Genomic DNA, 19,588 nt, shown 5'->3' on the forward strand with positions numbered 1-19,588 from the left:
TATGTTACGTGGTGCATAATTTAAATTCTGTCTGGACCTAATTTAGACTCTTCCACATGTTTTCCTCTCCTTTTCCCACAAATCACTATTTTGAGGCCCAAACCAAAGTAACTGAAAACCACAAAAAGACAGGTTCAGCTGTTTAATAAAGCTTACTTATTCTATGCTCAGCACCTCTGAGTATGTGTTGCTTCCAAAGCACTGGTGTTTAACACCATTGTTCAATCATCATTGGTCAGTCACTTTTAATTCCATCTAAGCATCTCTGAATGGAAAGGAAGTGCATGCTTAAGCTAGGTCGTCTGTGTGTGTACTCATTATTTTTTGTTTTACCATAATAGTGAAGTTTAAATATAGATCTGCTCTTATATTGACTCCACAATATCTATTATAAGTATATTGTCAAGCTAAGTAGAAGTGATGTTAGGAATAGTGAGAAAAATAAATTTATATATTATTGTGTGTGCTTAACTTGACAATATGCAAACACAACAGATGATGGACGGAATGAAAAGCAAATCAAACATTCACCCCCAGTCACAGATCTGGGTTTAATCCATCAGTTTTTTTGCTTGCCTTGCCATTCCAGCTTGGACCCAGCCATACGCGAATCAGTCTTGACCCTGTTCCCCAGGGGAACAGTCCAGCCCAAACTGCCAGGCTAGGTCCTCCCTGGACCAGAAAAAAGCATTCTGGGACCGGTTTCAGGGTATCACCCTTCATCAACCAGGCTAGCTTGAGTCTGGTGGCATAGCAAGCACGGGACCCATGTCTGGCCATACTATTCCCACTTGGGTCAACAAATGCAAAAACAACAGAAGATGGACGGAACGCAGAGCAAATCAAACATTCATCCCCGGTCACAGATCTGGGTTTAATCCATCAGTTATTTTGCTTGCCATGCCATGCCATGCCATTCCACTTGACTATGGGGGTCATTCTGACCCTGGCGGCCGGTGGCCGCCAGGGCCACCGACCACGGGAGCACCGCCAACAGGCTGGCGGTGCTCCCACGAGCATTCTGACCGCGGCGGTTCAGCCGCGGTCAGAAGCGGCAAGTCGGCGGGCTCCCGCCGACTTACCGCTGCTCGGGGGAATCCTCCATGGCGGCGGAGCGCGCTCCGCCGCCATGAGGATTCTGACCCCCCCTACCGCCATCCTGTTCATGGCGGGAAAGCCGCCATGAACAGGATGGCGGTAGGGGGGGTCGCGGGGCCCCTGGGGGCCCCTGCTGTGCCCATGCCAATGGCATGGGCACGGCAGGGGCCCCCGTAAGAGGGCCCCGCAAAGTATTTCAGTGTCTGCCTTGCAGACACTGAAATACGCGACGGGTGCCACTGCACCCGTCGCACCTTCCCACTCCGCCGGCTCGATTACGAGCCGGCATCCTCGTGGGAAGGGAGATTTTCCCTGGGCTGGCGGGCGGTCTTTTGGAGACCGCCCGCCAGCCCAGGGAAAAACTCATAATACCCTCCGCGGTCTTCTGACCGCGGAGCGGTATAATGGGGGCGGAATTCTGGCGGGGGGCCTCCGCCGCCCGCCAGAATCAGAATCACCCCCTATATGTCAGTAGTCGATATTCTGGAATCAAAATATGTGCAGTTCGATATTCTTGGCTTGATAATGAGCCAGCCAACCATACAGAACAACATTTATGGGCAGATTAGCACTTAATCAGAGCCCTTTGGTGCAGTACCTTCCAAGAAGCTATACCTTCAGAGAAGAAAAAATTGTTGGTAAAAATCCTACTTCTAATTTCCAATACCCATGGCAGCCTGCGGTTTTGAGGTCACGAATGGATGTTCCTTCACCCCCGATAAACTGCTTTCCCATAAAGGGTAACAGGTGACAAAATGATTGTTAGACTTTTCATCCTTGGCGTGGTCTCCCTTAACTTTTTGCCTCTGTTCCCCAGGTTGTTGATGGGTGCTGGACTCTGATTTTATTGTTTTTGTTACTCTGGGCACTTTACCACTGCTAACCAGTGCTAAAGTGCAAGTGCTCCCGTTTAAAATGTGTACGTAATTGATTCTCCATGATTGGCATATTTGTTTTACTGTTAAGTCCCTAGTAAAGTGCACTAGAGGTGCCCAGGGCCTGTAAATCAAATGTTACTAGTGGGCCTGCAGCACTGGTTGTGCCACCCACACAAGTAACCCTGTAATCATGTCTCACACCTGCCACTGCAGTGTCTGTGTGTGTATTTTTACTCTGTAAATTCGACTTGGCAAGTGTACCCACTTGCCAGGCCTAAACCTTCCCTTTTCTTACATGTAAGGCACCCCTAAGGTAGGCCCTAGGTAGCCCCAAGGGCAGGGTGCAGTGTATGGATAAGGTAGGACATATAGTAATGTGGTTTATATGTCCTGACAGTGAAATACTGCCAACTTCGTTTTTCACTGTTGCAAGGCCTGTCTCTCTCATAGGATAACATGGGGGCTACCTTTAAATATGATTAAAGTGTAGATTCCCCTAGAGAGTAGATGGACATGTGGAGTTTGGGGTCCCTGAACTCACAATTTAAAAATACATCTTTTAGTAAAGTTGATTTTGAGATTGTGCGTTTGAAAATGCCACTTTTAGAAAGTGAGCATTTTCTTGCTTAAACCATTCTGTGACTCTGCAGTGTTTGTGGATTCCCTGTCTGGGTCAGTTTGACAGTTGGGTTGTTTTTCACCTCACACCAGACAGTGACACAAAGGGGGCTGGGGTGTAACCTGCATTTCCTGATTAGCCATCTCTGCTAGGAGGGAGGGGTGGAGTGGTCACTCTCATCTGAAAGGACTGTGCCTGCCTCTGACAATGCCGGCTCCAACCCCCTGCTGTGTGTCTGATGACTTGCCTGGGCAAGGCAGGATTTCACAAGTAGGTGTGAGTCCCCTTTGAAGAAAGGTGACTTCAAAGACTAAAATGGGTATAAGAAGGGCACCCAAATCTACAGACTTTAGAAACACTTCTGGAACCAAGAGGAACCTCTGCCTGGAGAAGAGCTGATAGCTGAGGAAGACGTGCTGCCCTGCCTGTGACTGTGCTTTGTGGAGCTTTCCTGCAGTGCTGCTTCTGCCAGAGTAAGAGGGCAAAGACTGGACTTTGTGTGCCTTCCATCTTGTGAAGAAATCTCCAAGGGCTTGATTTAGAGCTTGCCTCCTGTTGTTTGAAGTCTCAGGGACAGCAAAGACTTCTCTCTACCAGCACCTGGAGTCTCTGGAGAGACTCCTGCTCTGACAAGTGGTGCCCTACCCAGTCCCTGGGCCCTTGAAAGGAAAGCTGGTGGAAATCCAAGGAAATTGACTTCGGACCGACGCTGCTGCTGAATCCAGTGACGCTGCCTGCACCTGACGCCGTGACCTTCGCTGGAACGCGACACTCTTCGCAGGCCCGTCGCTGCAGCAGCCCCGCTGAAGTCCGCGACTCCGTGGAAGTCGCCGCACCACGTCGTGACTGACGCCGCTTGAAGTGCACGGATTCAACGTTTTGCACAGACGCTGCGATTCCTGACTTCGCGCCTCGGCTTGTTTTCACTCTACACCAAAGGTACTGTACTTGGGGGTCTACACTACTACGTGTCCGGCGCCGCTGGTGTCGGCTTGTTGGGAACGACTCCGTCACGACGCCGTGTTAACATCTCATTGAAGCATTTTTGTTTCTAAGCGCTATTTTTGAGTTTAATCTTTAAAAATTCATAACTTGACTTGTGTATGTTGGATTTTTGTAGTTTTGGTCTTGTTTTGTTTAGATAAATATTTCCTATTTTTCTAAACCGGTGTAGTGTCATTTTGTAGTGTTTTCATTAAGTTACTGTGTGTGTTGGTACAAATACTTTACACCTAGCACTCTGAGGTTAAGCCTACTGCTCTGCCAAGCTACCATGGGGGTAAGCAGGGGTTAGCTGAGGGTGATTCTCTTTTACCCTGACTAGAGTGAGGGTCCTTGCTTGAACAGGGGGTAACCTGACTGTCAACCAAAGACCCCAGTTTCTAACATTGGTGATCAGCGGTTGGGATTTGGACTTGTATTTGTACTTGACATACAGTGATTAAGTGTACACTACTGTTTTGAGTTCAGACCACTACGTGACCACATACTACTAGTCTTGTGATTTTTGTTTTTCTCTATTTGGACTGTTTTTGCTCTGCATTCAGTTTCCTTTTTCGCTGATCCGGTGATTGACTTTTCTGGAACTTCATTTGAGAACTTGCTTTTCTGCATTTGGAACTTTGCACTCTTTTAACCTTTTATCATGTCTCTACTTGGAGATGCACCAGTTGAAGCTGTTTTTGACCTGAAGCAATTGGATAGTTATAACAAGGCTCAGCTAAAGCAGTTTTGTAAAAATTTTGGTTGTCCCATTAAGAGCTCTTCCAAGAAGGATGAGCTGAAAAAGGCGCTGAGGGCCTGGGTGACAACCAGAAGCACTGGAGGGCACACTGAGGATGAGGAGGAGGGTGAGGATGAGGAGGGAGAGCAATCAGTACATAATGGTATATTGGGGGGGCCTGTTATTCCCAGGGAAAGAGTCTCTAGGGCAAGTAGCAGTGTATCCTCCAAGGGTCTGACACCTGAAGAGTTACAGGACAGACAGGCAGAAAGGGAGTACCAATTGGAGCAGAGGAGGCTAGCCCTTGAGGAGAGGAAGTTAGCAATGGCTCATGAGCTTAGCTTGAAAGAGATGGATCATAGAAGCCAGTCCAGTAGAGATGGTGGCAGCAATCCTACAGTGCAGCCTGAGAGAAGGGTACCCATCCCAAAAGACATTGTGAGGGATTATAAGAGGGAGGATGATATCTACTTGTGGTTCAAGGGTTATGAGTCAGCTCTCCACATGAACCTGGTCCCTGAAGCTCATTGGGGGGCAGCCCTGTGGAAGCATTTTGAGGCAGAGGGGAAGGACACACTGACGGCCTTAGGGGATGCTCAGAGTCTCACCTACCCTGTCATGAAGGAGGCCTTACTCACCAGGTATGGTCTCACCCCTGAGCAGTACAAGGAGAAGTTTAGATCCTACAAGAGAAAGGAATCCCAAACATGGTTGGAATGTGTTGATTTTTCTTGCAGGTCACTGGATGGTTGGGTGAAGGGCAGTAAGGTAAACACGTATGAGGGGCTTTACAATTTAATCGCTTGGGAGCACTTGTACAGTTTATGTTTTCCAGAGCTGCGCCAGCACCTCATTGACAGCAAGCTGACTGACCCCAGGAAGCTTGCGCAGGAAGCGGACCGCTGGGAGAGCACCAGGGTCCAAAAGAGGTATGGGGGAGACCACGCCAAGGGTGGGCAGGGTCCCTCTCAGAAGAAAGGGGGGGGTAAGGGCAAACAGGGGGAGTTCTCTAAAGGGCCCCAAACTGATTCCCAGAGTAAGGATTCCCAACCGCCCAGTGAAAAGAAGCCATGGTTGTCCAAAGGGAAGCCAGTGGCAGGTGGTCCCCCACGTAAGTGCTATGCATGTGACCAGGTGGGTCATGTGAGGGGGGACCCCAAATGCCCCAAAAGTACACCGGCACCCACTGGTGCACCGTCCCAGGGTTTGGCCAGTGTAGCGCTTGGGGAGGAGTTGGTTTCAGGTGGGTGGGAACCAGCAGAAATGACCCTTGTCTCACTAGGGGACAGTGAGATGGTCCAGAGAAACCTAGTGCCTGATAACACTAAGAAGTACAGGCAATGGGTGACCATCAATGGACAGAGGGTGGAGGCTCTGAGAGACACAGGAGCCAGTGTGACTACAGTGAGGAGTCACCTGGTGTCTGAAGAGCAGATTGATCCCCGGGTACTTCACCAAGTAGTTGCGGTAGACAACTCTGAGCGCCTCTGCAGAGTGGCGCAGGTTCTCTTTGAATGGGGGGGGGTCTCAGGTTCCTGGAAAGTAGCTGTGAGTCCAACCATGCCTGTTGATTGTTTGCTAGGTAACGACCTGGAGGATTCCCCTTGGAAGGAGGTGGAACACAGGTCTCACTTGGAGATGTTGGGTCTGCTTGGGTGGGTATGTGTATCTACCCGGTCTATGGCAGCCAATCAGGGTAGTCAGGAGCCCCTGGAACCTGAAACAGTGGCCCAGGGGACCACCAAGAAGAGGAAGGGCAGGGGGCGCGGGAAACCGTCCCCCGAGGTTCCCACGGTCCGGGAGGAGGCGGAGCCTGAGGGTGACGCCCCGGAACCTACAGGGGCGCAGGTGGCTGAACTGGGGGAGGTCCCTGAGCTGTCGCAGTGGCAGCAGGAAGGGGGACCCACCAGGGAAGCATTCTGCACAGCGCAGAAGGAGTGCCCTACTCTTGAGGGGCTGCGGCAGCAGGCTGCAGCCCAGGCGACTGACGAGGTGCCAGGTACTCACCTGATTTATTGGGAGGATGGCCTCCTGTACAGTGAGCCTAAGGTTCCTGAGCCTGGGTCAGCTCGTATGCTGGTGGTACCCCAGTGCTTCAGGGCCTTCCTACTGGGTTTGGCTCATGATGTGCCTTTGGCAGGACATCTAGGGCAGGACAAGACCTATAAGAGGCTTGTCTCCCACTTTTACTGGCCCTTGATGCACAAGCAGTCAGCTGCTTATTGTAGGTCTTGTCAGACTTGTCAGGCAAGTGGCAAGAGTGGGGGGAAATGCAAAGCTCCCCTCCAACCTTTACCTGTAGTCAGTACTCCCTTTGAAAGGGTAGGAATTGACATTGTGGGGCCTCTGGATCCCAAGACAGCCATGGGCAACAGGTTCATCCTGGTCTTGGTGGACCATGCCACGCGGTACCCAGAAGCCATTCCTCTAAGGACGGTCACTGCCCCTGTGGTGGGACGTGCCTTGATGGGGATTTTTACCCGCATGGGGTTCCCCAAGGAGGTGGTATCTGATAGAGGTACAAACTTCATATCCACTTATATGAAGTCTCTGTGGAAGGTGTGTGGGGTAACCTACAAGTTCACCACCCCTTACCACCCCCAAAGTAATGGTCTGGTTGAGAGATTCAACCGCACCTTGAAAGGCATGATTCAGGGCCTGTCAGAGCCCTTGAGGCGTAAGTGGGACGTCCTCTTGCCATGCCTTCTGTTCGCTTACAGGGAGGTGCCTCAAAAGGGACTTGGCTTTAGCCCCTTTGAGCTAATCTATGGCCACCCTGTGAGGGGACCGCTCAGTCTGGTGAAGGAGGCTTTGGAGAAAGCTCCTAGTAAACCACCCCAGGATGTATTTAGCTACATGCTGGCACTAAGAAACCAGACTGCCCGCTTCAGGAGTCTCGCTCAGGAGAACCTGGAAGCAAGCCAGGAGGATAAGAAACGGTGGTACGACCAGAATGCCACTCTGGTTGAGTTTCAGCCTGGACAAAAAGTGTGGGTCATGGCACCAGTGGAGCCTAGGGCTCTCCAAGATAAGTGGACTGGGCCTTTTGAGGTGGTGGAAAGAAAGAGCGAGGTCACCTATCTGGTAGACTTGCAATCCCCCAGGAACCCTTTGAGGGTCCTACATGTCAACCGCCTCAAACCACACTTTGAGCGAACTGAGCTATCCCTGCTCCTAGCGACAGATGACGGGGTGGAGGAAGAGAGTGAGCCTCTTCCTGACCTCCTGTCTGCAGGAGAGAAGGATGGGTCTGTGGAGGGAGTGATCCTCTCCCCCTCCCTGACTGAGGAACAGCAGAGGGACTGTCGCCACGTGCTGGGACAGTTCGCCTCGCTGTTTTCCCTGATCCCAGAAGTCACACACCTGTGCACACATGATGTGGACACTGGGGACAGTACACCTGTTAAGCATAAGGTTTACAGGGTGACTGATAGGGTCAGGGCTTGCATTAAGGAGGAAGTCTCCAAAATGTTAACCCTAGGGGTTATTGAGCACTCCAGCAGTCCTTGGGCCACCCCAGTGGTCTTGGTCCCAAAGGCTGCTGCTCCTGGTGCCACTCCAGAACTTAGGTTCTGTGTGGACTACCGGGGTCTCAATGCGGTCAGCGAGACTGACGCACACCCCATCCCCCGAGCTGATGAGCTCATTGAACGGTTAGGAGCTGCCAAGTACCTCAGTACGTTTGATTTAACATCTGGGTACTGGCAGATTGCCTTAACTGAGGGGGCAAAGGAGAGGTCAGCATTCTCTACCCCAGATGGGCACTTCCACTTCAATGTGATGCCCTTTGGGATGAAGAATGCCCCTGCCATCTTTCAGAGGTTGGTCAACCAGGTGTTGGCAGGACTGGATGAGTTCAGTGCCGCCTACCTGGATGACATTGCTGTGTTTAGTTCCACATGGGAGGAACACCTGCAACACCTCTGGAGAGTGTTAGAGGCCCTGCAGAAGGCAGGCCTCACTATTAAGGCGAGCAAGTGCCAAGTAGGGCAGGGTTCTGTGGTGTTCTTAGGACACCAGGTGGGGAGTGGCCAGGTGGCACCCCTACAGCCTAAGATTGACACGATTCTGGCTTGGGAGCCTCCCAAGACCCAGACTGAAGTGAGAGCCTTTTTAGGTCTCACAGGATATTACCGGAGGTTTGTTAAGGGATATGGTACCATTGTTACCCCCTTAACTGAGTTGACTTCTAAGAAGCAACCCAAGAAAGTGATCTGGACAGAGGCTTGCCAGAACGCTTTTGATGCCCTGAAGGCTGCCATGTGCACAGCACCTGTGCTACAGGCACCTGACTACTCCAAGGAGTTTGTTGTGCAAACACACGCCTCAGAGCATGGTATTGGAGCAGTACTTTCACAGCTTAATGAAGAGGGCCTAGATCAACCCGTAGCCTTCATTAGCAGGAGGTTACTACCCAGGGAACGTAGGTGGAGCGCCATAGAACGCGAAGCGTTTGCTGTGGTCTGGGCACTGAAGAAGCTAAGACCCTACTTGTTTGGGACTCACTTCCGAGTTCAGACCGACCACAGGCCCCTCAGATGGTTAATGCAGATGAGGGGTGAGAATCCAAAACTGTTGAGGTGGTCCATTTCCCTACAGGGGATGGACTTTACGGTGGAACATCGTCCTGGTACAGAGCACGCCAATGCTGATGGTCTGTCCAGGTTCTTCCGCCTTAGTGATGAGAACTCCCATGAGGTTGGGTAGTTGCTCCCCACTTTTAGCTGGGGGGGACACATGTTAGACTTTTCATCCTTGGCGTGGTCTCCCTTAACTTTTTGCCTCTGTTCCCCAGGTTGTTGATGGGTGCTGGACTCTGATTTTATTGTTTTTGTTACTCTGGGCACTTTACCACTGCTAACCAGTGCTAAAGTGCAAGTGCTCCTGTTTAAAATGTGTATGTAATTGATTCTCCATGATTGGCATATTTGTTTTACTGTTAAGTCCCTAGTAAAGTGCACTAGAGGTGCCCAGGGCCTGTAAATCAAATGTTACTAGTGGGCCTGCAGCACTGGTTGTGCCACCCACACAAGTAACCCTGTAATCATGTCTCACACCTGCCACTGCAGTGTCTGTGTGTGTATTTTTACTCTGTAAATTCGACTTGGCAAGTGTACCCACTTGCCAGGCCTAAACCTTCCCTTTTCTTACATGTAAGGCACCCCTAAGGTAGGCCCTAGGTAGCCCCAAGGGCAGGGTGCAGTGTATGGATAAGGTAGGACATATAGTAATGTGGTTTATATGTCCTGACAGTGAAATACTGCCAACTTCGTTTTTCACTGTTGCAAGGCCTGTCTCTCTCATAGGATAACATGGGGGCTACCTTTAAATATGATTAAAGTGTAGATTCCCCTAGAGAGTAGATGGACATGTGGAGTTTGGGGTCCCTGAACTCACAATTTAAAAATACATCTTTTAGTAAAGTTGATTTTGAGATTGTGCGTTTGAAAATGCCACTTTTAGAAAGTGAGCATTTTCTTGCTTAAACCATTCTGTGACTCTGCAGTGTTTGTGGATTCCCTGTCTGGGTCAGTTTGACAGTTGGGTTGTTTTTCACCTCACACCAGACAGTGACACAAAGGGGGCTGGGGTGTAACCTGCATTTCCTGATTAGCCATCTCTGCTAGGAGGGAGGGGTGGAGTGGTCACTCTCATCTGAAAGGACTGTGCCTGCCTCTGACAATGCCGGCTCCAACCCCCTGCTGTGTGTCTGATGACTTGCCTGGGCAAGGCAGGATTTCACAAGTAGGTGTGAGTCCCCTTTGAAGAAAGGTGACTTCAAAGACTAAAATGGGTATAAGAAGGGCACCCAAATCTACAGACTTTAGAAACACTTCTGGAACCAAGAGGAACCTCTGCCTGGAGAAGAGCTGATAGCTGAGGAAGACGTGCTGCCCTGCCTGTGACTGTGCTTTGTGGAGCTTTCCTGCAGTGCTGCTTCTGCCAGAGTAAGAGGGCAAAGACTGGACTTTGTGTGCCTTCCATCTTGTGAAGAAATCTCCAAGGGCTTGATTTAGAGCTTGCCTCCTGTTGTTTGAAGTCTCAGGGACAGCAAAGACTTCTCTCTACCAGCACCTGGAGTCTCTGGAGAGACTCCTGCTCTGACAAGTGGTGCCCTACCCAGTCCCTGGGCCCTTGAAAGGAAAGCTGGTGGAAATCCAAGGAAATTGACTTCGGACCGACGCCGCTGCTGAATCCAGTGACGCCGCCTGCACCTGACGCCGTGACCTTTGCTGGAACGCGACACTCTTCGCAGGCCCGTCGCTGCAGCAGCCCCGCTGAAGTCCGCGACTCCGTGGAAGTCGCCGCACCACGTCGTGACTGACGCCGCTTGAAGTGCACGGATTCAACGTTTTGCACAGACGCCGCGATTCCTGACTTCGCGCCTCGGCTTGTTTTCACTCTACACCAAAGGTACTGTACTTGGGGGTCTACACGACTCCGTGTCCGGCGCCGCTGGTGTCGGCTTGTTGGGAACGACTCCGTCACGACGCTGTGTTAACATCTCATTGAAGCATTTTTGTTTCTAAGCGCTATTTTTGAGTTTAATCTTTAAAAATTCATAACTTGACTTGTGTATGTTGGATTTTTGTAGTTTTGGTCTTGTTTTGTTTAGATAAATAATTCCTATTTTTCTAAACCGGTGTAGTGTCATTTTGTAGTGTTTTCTTTAAGTTACTGTGTGTGTTGGTACAAATACTTTACACCTAGCACTCTGTGGTTAAGCCTACTGCTCTGCCAAGCTACCATGGGGGTAAGCAGGGGTTAGCTGAGGGTGATTCTCTTTTACCCTGACTAGAGTGAGGGTCCTTGCTTGAACAGGGGGTAACCTGACTGTCAACCAAAGACCCCAATTTCTAACAATGATCAACTAAGTAAAAAAGGAAAGATGCAGCCTGTCTCAACCCCTTTCAGAGGGCCAAGGGGCAAGCATGGTCTACTAGGCCCAACAGTGGGGCTAGTGGCCTCAAATGCCTGATGCCCCTGGAGCACAACTCACCATAGGTTTTAAACAACTGTCTCAAGTACAACCGCTTCAGCTCTTGTGCTGTAGTGTAGTCCTAGACAGTATTCCCCCAGGTCCTCCTTCTTCCTCATCTACACTAACAAATGTGTCTGTGGCAGTTTACTGGAGGTGACCCTACAGGTGCTACCTGCACTAGCAATGCACAACAAAGACTTACTTTGGTCCTGAAAGTTCAGATCATTATGGCATTAATATGCAAGGTTCATGTGAGTCTCAAAAAGCCTGCTGGCCCTGCTCCAGTGTTACCCAAAAGCCACCGGAAGAAGTGTTCTGGAGCCCAGTGTGTCTTCCTGAGCTCTGGCAGTACGCGAGATGCACTGTCTTACTGTGATCTGCAGGAGCGGTGCAGTGAGGCAGTCACAGTCGATTATGGCTTCAGGGTCAAGCAGGTGGCTCCTCCTTCATGGTTCACGAAGGAAAGGTAATGGGGCAGCCACGGGGTGAGAGGTGGCTTTTGCTCTCGATATTGAGCCCCTTTGAAGGCTGAGGGTTCTCTTCTGATCTGGGAAACAGCTTCAATAGTCCTAGTGACAATGTAACATTATCAACATTCATCAGCAATATTCTTTTTTTGTAAATATGTATGTGTATCTTATGGACTCCTCTATATACTTAGTTAAGCACTACTGGGCTGAGTGTGACTCTTGGTCAATGCTAGATTTGACAAAGGATTTCTGCAGGATATTTTTGTTGGACTTATTTTATTATACATTTAACCTCATCATCTTTCCTGTAATATTGATTTCTGCTGGCTAGTAAAGCTGTGCATGCATATGTTGAAGAAACTGTTGGTTACAGAGATGTTCAAGATACCTTGGTTAGTTGATTTTTTTTAAATACATCATGGTTCGTCGAGTGTAAAGCTGCTTTACCTGCACTCACTCCTGATGTTTGCTAGACCCATGTTTAGGAGAATATAAAGATGCTTTGGATATCAATTTCTCACACATGGAAAAATGTACATCTTTGCACATTACGCTGCCAAAAGCAAATCTGAGAAGGAGAACTAAGAATGACATTTGGCCCGGAGATCAGGCCTTATCTCAGCGGTTAAAATTAGTAACGGAACATTGCTGGAGCTATGTTAGGCATAGGAGGTAAAACAACCCTTTCACTAAAAGCACTATCGGCCATATGCATGAAACTTCCATTTTGCAATTCCTAAGTAGCGAATCCTAAGAAATCGCTATTTAGGAAAAGCAAATTGGAATGTACGAAAATTGCAATTTTCGGAGTTGCAATCAATATTAGAAAATTGCAAATTTGGAAATGCAAATACATACATACCTCTGGGCCTAAGGTTTCCTTAAATCCAATTAAAAAGAAAGTGGTGCTCGTGTAAAACACTGCTATGCCCTCGGGGTTAGTGCACGAGCTATGGTATGGCGAAACTGCATTTTGGGTGCCTTTCTTTAAATTTGCACCTGGATATCATCAGATTGAATTAAATGGTAATAGCATTTCCTCAATGCCCATTTTGCATTTAGGAAATGTTATGTACATGCGGCGTGGAAATCGCAAATAGGAAATCCCTATTTGCGATTTCCTATTTTGATAATTGCAAAATTTGATTGGTATGGGATAGAAATCACAATTTGCAACCACGTTTCTAAATTTTGTACATTAGGAAAGGCTATTAGCAATTCGGTCAGTTAAGAAATGCTAAATAGCTTCGTACATAGGGACCTGTATTCGTTAAAAAATAAGAACAACGGGGTGTGCCTCTGCACCTGCAACATTAAACAAGCATTTACAATGCAACGGGTCTCGCGTTTGCTCATGTTAGAGCTGATCGCGCTGTAAACTCCTAACCCGACTTTTCACCTATCGGGCAAAAGTGCATTTGTGTACACAACCCGAAAAAGTGAAATTAACTATGTAAAGCGCTCGACTTCTGCCAAGCGAGATCGGGCTCCTAAATTAGAGAAAAAGTAGTCCACGAGCCCGATGGAAAACAGCGAGCCTCGCATGTTTTCTGTACTTGGTCGCTGTGCTCGAGGAGGGCTAGCCACCGGAAAAGGCATGACGTATGCTTGCCTTCGACTAATGAAAGCAAGCAGATTTTATTAGGCAAGGCCACGAACCAATAAAAAACACTGACGTGAAGTTGACAGGGGTCCGAGCCCTTTTCTAAATACAAATGTGTCTCGCTGCGATACGCATGCGCGAGCGCATGCAACGCAGGCTCAACCCTAAAAACAACATCTGATAGGCTTCATTCAACTAACCTTTGAAATAAAATGTGTATTATGATGCAGCATTCTGCAGACTTAAACCGGTAATTAGGAGCTTATCCAAGACAGTCAGTTATTTGTATTGGATTTTAATAAGCACACTGTGTGAGGTTCTAAGTCACATGTAAATCTTTAAGGACACTGTTGAATTAAACCTGAAAAGCCCAATCCACCCTCACAGGTGCTTTAGTATGCATTGTATGATTTCTTCAGCTACCTAAACTGGTTTAGAAATTATAATGGTAAAAGAAAATAGATATATTTAATCTTTAGTTCATGCTTAGTTACTTAAAACATTGCATGTATTATATACAACCATAAAAATAAATATAACGTGACAATGCTTAGCGCATACGTTAAACAATAATAAAACACATTCCTAATAATTTTCGTAAATTAAAATATTAACTCAGACATCTTTCTTTCCTACAGCTGGAATCTACAGACACACCGAGCACCTTATACATTTGTCGGTTAACATCATATATTTCATCAATCGGGGTCATTCCTTAAGCATCTTTTCTTCCCATTGTTAACATTTACAGGGCCATCAATCATCTATGCACAATAATTATACCATTAGTTTCTTTTCAATCTACATCAAGGATCTCACCACATTTATATTTAAAATGGGATCATTCGATTGGAAAGTGCCGAAGGTAGTTTGTTGAAATGATCGAAGTTGCCTTTCATTAAAAAAAATGCCACGAAAGGCTCTGTCTTTCTCTCATGAGGTCTGAGCATATCCAAATTAAAGGAACTAACTAGATGTTTGCTTTTTTGCATAAGCTACATAATTTATATTCCATTTCCTTAGATCTTTTTGAGAAATAGGAGATTGGGAAGTCACCTAGTCAATATTGCATGAATTTATGCTTGATGTGACTCTGATACCCGGCAGAGAAATATTCTGAACTTCTAAGACATTATATTCATTTACAACCATCCAAGCGTGGGATCGCTTAGTTAAAATTGATTGATCCTGTGGGCACGACAGTGTTCTCATATTCCTACTAAGATATTTCTAAAAAACTGGTAGAGTAATTGGGGCATTTTAAAGGTCCCTCATTTCCAAACTTGTTAATGCTCTTTCCAAAGGCGAGCTGGAGTGTCGGAATGGCTCTTTCATTAATTCATCCCAGAGCAAAGAACTGTATGAGTCGGACTTCGTTGATTTAAGCTTATAGAAAAAAAAATAGACCAATTGCCTTGCTATAACGTGGTTTGATAAACTAAATTCTAATCGAGCATGTACAAGAGAGTCTGACCTCTGCAAATGGAACAGCTGCTTATATGTGTGTTAGAATGTCATCAAGTGAGGGGCATCTGTGCCATGCATGACTACCATTCTATAACGTATTGTTGGTCAAAGCTTTGCCTTTACTACATTCACTATTGGATCTAATAGTGGGCCCTTCAGAGTTTTATGAAGTGGTAAAATGCCACTTCATAAAACTGTTTTCACTTTTCAGAGAGACTATGGCAGAACGAGTCTGCATGGAATTCACAAAAGTGCAGAACTGTCCAGACCCATTCACAGAACTGAATTGCTGGAATACACAAAGACTGCCTTCCACTTTGATATGAAGGTGAGGCAGAACCTTCCATCAGTGTGCCAACATTTCCTGACCAAAAGTCTATTGTCATATCAATGGTGACTAAGAGATTTCTATGAGCTCCATGGTTGGGATACTGAAAGCCAGCTCCTCTTTCAAGGTTCGGGACCCATACCCTTGGGACAACTCAATGAACTTTCCAGAAGAGCTGCCTTCATCCTACTTTGAGGGAGAGAGCAGAGTGAATGCTCAGTATGGGCACTGGACATGTCACTGAATGAAGAAGATGCTTCTCAGAAGAAGATCTGAGGAGCTGAGATGAGGCCGACACACCAACGTGGGCTTGACCTGCATCCAGAGGCTGCAGTCAGGGTTAAAAGGACCAAGACCTTGATTTATATTTTTTTGGTGCAAAACTGCAGTAACGCACTTTTCCACAAAAACGTTTTGCACCAGCTTGCACCATTTCTGAGCACCAGCTAGGCACCATATTTATGGAATGGTGCAAGCCGGTGCAAAGTGTAGGCTAGAGTAAAAAAAAATGACGTTAGCCGTGAGGGGCTGGTGGTGTGGAAGAAAGGGGTTTTGCACCAAAAAATGACGTTAGGCAGGTTAGAGTAAAAAAAAATGACTCAAACCAGCCTAGCATCATTTTCTGACACAAAACCAACCATACCACATGACTCCTGTCTTCGAAAAGACAGGAGATATGCCCACCACCCCAATGGCCTGCACAGTCCCCTGGGCATGGTCATTGCAACCAGTGCAATGTAGGGGGGGTTATTTCAGGGCCCCCAATAGAACTTTAAAAAAAAAGAAAATACTTACCTGTACTTACCTGGGATGGGGTCCCCCATCCTCCGCTGTCCCTCTGGTGTGGGTGGGGCCATCCCTGGGGCCTGGGAGGATACCTGTGGGCTTATTCCATGGCGTTCCATCATGGAAATAAGCCCACGTCCCTAACGCTTGCCCTGACCCAGGAGTTAAATAATGGTGCACTATTATTTGACCCCTCCTCCCCGTGCGTGATTTTAGCACGTGGGGATAAATATGGCGCTAAGGCCATAGAATCATTTTTTGCACGTGAACACCTACTTTGCATCTCATTGATGCAAAGTAGGTTTCCACGTCCAAAAAATGACTTTAACTCCATAAATTTGTCACTAGACGGGTCTAGCGCCAAAGTATAAATATGGAGTTAGCTTTGCACTCAATTTGCGTTTTAAAAAAATTACGCAAATTCGGCGCAAAACAAGTATAAATGTGCACCCAAATGTGTCTTCCTTGTGAAGGTGACATTGACAGTGAAGAGCATGTCCTGGAATTTATGCCAAAGAGAATTCCACTTTGAGACTTTGAGCCTAGAAGACCTAATGAACTGAGGCTCCTGCAATTGGGCAATCACTGACATGGTCAGAATTTCAGATTTTCAAAAACCTCAATGTGATGAGAACAATTCACTCTCGTCGGAGTTTAAGTACTATGCCCTGAGGTGGGCACCAGTTTGTTTGGAAAGATTTGAGACTGGGCCTGAGGAGGACCCGTGCAGAAAGAACTCTGCAACAGTGTGCTCTGATTGCCGGCACACCTCCACCAGACTTGTCGTAGCACTGCTCTGACCTACCTGTAGTTATGGGCAGAACACAGCATGAAGCCTAAACTCTGCTGATTGAGCCGACACCTTCACTAAAATATCCTCACTTTGTGTACCATCCCTAGTAGTAAGAGTGTGCAAAATCTGTATAATTTGCTTTCACATAATTATGCAACATTTTGGCAAAAATACATAAAATTACGGATAATTACGTGACATTTAAATCTGTCATTTTAGCATTATATTTTAGCCAGAAATGCGTTCTGACGTCACTTTTTGGAGCAAGGACACATTTACACAAAGCACTGCAAGGAACAGCCACTAGCAACTGTATTTGTGTGTGTTTCTTGTTAATTTTGTACAGGAAATCGTATACTTTGCTGTATATTTTTACTGAAAATGCCTGCATAAATATGCAAAGTGGTGCCATGGAGTAATTTTGGGAATTTCACTTAACAAATGTAAAGCGAAATTCCCAAATTATGTAAATTACTGCTGTTCAATTTAAAATTTCCTCAGGCGTAATGTCTAGTGCACACAATCGGATCAGGGTGACATCCACTCCCTGCGGCACACACAGGCAGTACCCGTGCAGAGACATCACAAACTTCACTGTGAAAGGCACTGGGACATTGTTCCCACAGGGGGGAGACAAGTGTATTTTTGAAGATTTGGGTTGTGACCAAATTACCGGGCAATATCCACTTTCAAGCATCATAACGCTCTCCCCACATGGAGGCATGGGGCAGTATACCACACTAGAAAAGACTGCCCACTAACATAGTGAGGGTACTGCTCCCATTAATGCCTGAATAACCGCCCTCTTACTGTGGACAGTAATCTATGTTTTTTTATTGTGAGTGATAAGATTGAAGTACTTTCATTTTTACACATCAAACTCCTGGCTGGGCAGTGATATATAATTTGCCAACCAGTGGCAATTGAGTTCTGAGTCTCTTATCCATGCTACCTCTCTGAATAAGCCGTGGACTACACAGCTTCAACTTCACTACTCTTAAGAGTCAAGCGCTGAAGGGGTGTACTTAGAGATCAGGTTTAAAACATATAGTAAGTTTATACCCATGACACAAGTGATAAACAGCTCTGGATGATGCAGTCTTAGCCCAGTAACCAGTTGCGGCTCCTTCGCTTGGGCGGAGGAGAGTTGCCCCCGCCAGCAGCAACCACTGCAAATCTTTAACAAGGAAAGGATAATAAACTATATTTATTATCCTTTCCTTGTTAAAGGGGGCATATAGGGTGACGAGTAGTGAGGGAAGTGCACTGTGCACTCCCCTCACTGTGCATGTATGTTTGACCGGCCATCTCAGGCTGGCCGAACACACATGCACACACGGCTCTCTCCAGCCCAGTAACACGGTTGCTGGGCTGGAGTGAGCCTGCACAGGCTCCCGGTATGCCTGCCTCAAGCAGCGTCAGGATTGGCAGCAGGGCAGGCTGGGAGCCTGTGCCTGCAGCCATGAGGAGACGGAGGAGAGGAGTGGTGCACGGAACAAAGGTACGTTTTTTAAATTTATTATTTTTTAATGTTTTAAATGTCCCCTCACCCCCTCCCACGCGCGGGGCGCAACCCCCTGTTATCCGCGCGAGCCATGACTGCCAGTAACCGCTGGGACAACTCAAAAGAGCTCTCAACCTTATAAATATCTTCAAAATACAGGTTTGTCTTAGACATATATGTTAATCCACCCCATTCTAATTGCTAATTCAAAAACTGAATACATAATAATAAAAGAGTCATTTGTTTGTCCCATATTCATTTAAATATCCTGTTCGATGTTTCTACCATTGTTCGAATTTTTTATACTCAAAGAGTAAAGTTAGTCAGGATTCTTTTCTTGTTGCCAGGCACAAAGATTCAAGCATACACATAGATCATATGTGGGTACATTAATTCTGGTCAAATAGTCAAAGGTCCACGATCGCTCTGGATAACCTTCGACCTGAGCAATGGCTACCATTCAAAGTCCTGAAAACTACTACAGACTAAGGTCCTGACTATGAGTTTGGCAGATGGGAACACCCGTCTGCCAAGCTCCTGATAGGGTGACACCGCTGGGCCAGCCCCATTATGACTTTACCGATAGGTTGACGGGCTGAAGCCAAGGTTTCCGCCGGTCAGCCCAGCGGGAAAGTGGCAAAAGCATTGTTGCCTGCTTGTAATCAAGCCGGTGGCAATTCTGCCGCCTGAAGGGTCACCGGCACCCTTGTAATGTGCACAGTCTGCACAGCAGACAGTGCGCATTAGGAGGGTGCTGGGCAGGGGAACCCCTGCATTGCCCATGCCACGGACAGTGCAGGGCTTCCCCAGTGCCCCCCTGCACCTGTTCTCTGACAACCTTTTCATGGTGGTGAAAACACCATGAAAAGCTTGGGGGAGAACAAAGTTATAATCAGCATGGCTGTGAGTACAACCTGCATGTGTCGTCAGCCTGTCAGGCCTCACCGATCCCAGTGGAGATGGCGATACCCTGGTGGTTGGACCACAGGGGTTGTAATGTGGCAGTTGGACCCCCACAGCAGCGGCGGCACCACCGCAAGTCTGGTGGTCTAGTGAACGCCAGACTGGTAATTAGGCCCTAAGTCCTTCCAGGTGGTTTGCAAATTTGTGGGCATATTTACTAGAAGTGGCGCAGTGTGGCCGCTGAGCCAAAATTGGCAGCGCTGTGCTGCGTCAATTCTAAAATGCAGGGATGCACTATATTTAAAAGAATATGGCGCATCCCTGTGTTTCTCCCAGCACCAAATTAGCTGCCCAGTGCCAATGCAGCCACCCTTGCGCCATGGTGCAAGGATGGCTGTGTTGTGAGAGAAACTGTTTTTTTTTTTTTAAGATTC

Source organism: Pleurodeles waltl, chromosome 9, assembly GCF_031143425.1.
Source record: "Pleurodeles waltl isolate 20211129_DDA chromosome 9, aPleWal1.hap1.20221129, whole genome shotgun sequence".
Classification (NCBI taxonomy): Eukaryota; Metazoa; Chordata; class Amphibia; order Caudata; family Salamandridae; genus Pleurodeles; species Pleurodeles waltl.